Source organism: Siphateles boraxobius, unplaced genomic scaffold (assembly GCF_051911475.1).
Source record: "Siphateles boraxobius isolate OS27281-9 unplaced genomic scaffold, OSU_SipBor_1 56, whole genome shotgun sequence".
NCBI lineage: Eukaryota > Metazoa > Chordata > Actinopteri > Cypriniformes > Leuciscidae > Siphateles > Siphateles boraxobius.
In genome coordinates this window covers 3,798,798-3,800,745 of record NW_027509182.1, presented here as the reverse complement: position 1 = coordinate 3,800,745, position 1,948 = coordinate 3,798,798, and the positions used below count along the sequence as shown (strand labels likewise).

General features: G+C 34.7%; 1 long non-coding RNA gene across 1 annotated transcript; it reads right to left on the bottom strand.

Annotated features, from left to right (window-relative positions):
* Nucleotides 1–417: 417 nt before the first annotated feature.
* LOC143714966 (uncharacterized) lies at nucleotides 418–1,726 on the bottom strand. The gene is made up of 3 exons (XR_013195653.1): nucleotides 1,587–1,726; nucleotides 1,362–1,462; nucleotides 418–518 (listed from the first exon to the last, which is right to left on the bottom strand). It is a non-coding gene; the product is annotated as an uncharacterized LOC143714966 (long non-coding RNA).
* Between the last annotated feature and the right edge of the window lie 222 nt (nucleotides 1,727–1,948).

The following is a 1,948-nucleotide window of genomic DNA, read 5'->3' as shown; positions in this document are numbered from 1 at the left end:
AGGGCTAATTGTTGTCAACAAATGCACGTGCATGTAGGATGACAGAGTTTACGACAGTAGTAGAGGACAATACTGTTTCCCAACTGTAGGGGGACCCCGAGAGCAAAAGTTACCTGGTGTTACTTTAAAGACCAAGCTTTTTTCAGATGCTTTTTGTAGTTAATGCGTAATGAATGCTTGTGTGTATGTGTATGTGTATATAGGTATATGTGTGTATATGTATGTATATGTATGTATGTTCATTATTGAATATTTTTGTGTATTAATCTTTTTAATGTCTTTATTGGTGTTTTATATATATATAATTTTATTTATTTATACTATATTGTGTGAAGCGCATTGTATTGCTGCTATGTATGAAATGCGCTATACAAATAAAATTGCCTTGCCTTGCCTTGCCCAATGAGGGCTGTTTTCTTAATTTCACCACAGCAGCTGTTCAGGCAAATATCAATCAAAATGGAGCAGTATATGTGCTCCAACTGCCATGGCCAGGATGCTTTCTGTGATGCCATTTCCTGCATAAACAAAATACAAACAAATAAATAAATGAAAATACTTTCAAAAAATGAGTATTAATTAATCAAATTAATTATTATTATTAATTAATCAGCAGATGTAAAATAGCCTATTGGCTAATTCTGGCACACTGTACATTTAATTATGTATCATTAGTGTGCATTGTCCCTGTTAAATAAACCTGAAATAAACAAATAAATAAAATAAAATAAATGATTAAAGATCTATTCAGAACCTTTTTGAATATGACACACAGATTTATTTAAAGGAATATCTCACACAAAAACACATTTAGTTTCTGTTCTGTCCAAATTCTGTCAGTTATCTTATTTGCCACCAGCATCAATGACGCTGATGTTTTAGTCCAATCTAATTATTTATTCAAAAATACATTAAAATGCAAATCCATAAATACATATATAAGTGTATCATCAGCTTCTGGTTGTAAAACTGCCGAGATTTAAATTCCCAAAGAAATGGGATAAACTTTCACAGGTCAGAATGATTTGGTTCATGTTTTTATTATGTATTAACAGTTTTTTTTTTATTACAGGTAACTTTTTAATGTCTTGTTAACTGACACCTTTGCCTTGTTGTATTGTGTTAGTTCAGCAAAATCATTTGATGAAGTCTATTGCATTGATATTCATACATGCATCTAACTACAGTTGCAGACGCAGTCAACTAACTCTCGAGTGTTGATGTATAACAGCCCATAGAAACAGCCGATCTATAAATTTATATCTTTGTTGGACACTCACCATCTTGATGTTCTAATCCCATATTATTTTCTGATTATCACCTTTTTTAATTATTCCTTTAATTCATAATTACTTAAGCACCTGAGTGCTTTCTTGTGTTTGGACCATGTGAAGGCTCATAAGAGTTTGAAGGCACAGCATGCTAGATTTGGCAACCTCTCCCAGAATCATCAGTCCTAACCCTATAGTCGACCCTGAGAACAATGGAGGAAAAAAAGACTGATGTTACACTGGGATTTTAACCTACAGTTCCACCTATAAGCTGTTTATATAACATAAAAACCTGTGGAAAGTATTTAAAAAAACCCTTCATGCACCAGTTGTCTTGTTGAAGTTTATCTCTCAGCAACAAAGGCTGTTTGATCACTTGAGAGAGCTGAGTGCTATTGTTTTGCACACAGTGATAGCTGAAAAAGCACTGCCTTAGGACCTGGTTAACACCATGCTCCTGTGCTTCCACAGAGACCTGTCAATCGAATAGAGTTTTCAATACAGTGAATCGTTCAGTTCAGCACTCCTTTTCTGATATAATTGACCAAGCCTTCAAACCTGCACTGAAGTGTCCTCGGTAAGTTTGAGACCACACAGAGCCTCCCCGACGCACATCCGGAAGTGAACAGAAAATAACATGTTTGGGAACTCTTGGTAGCGCGTTTCACACTTCAACA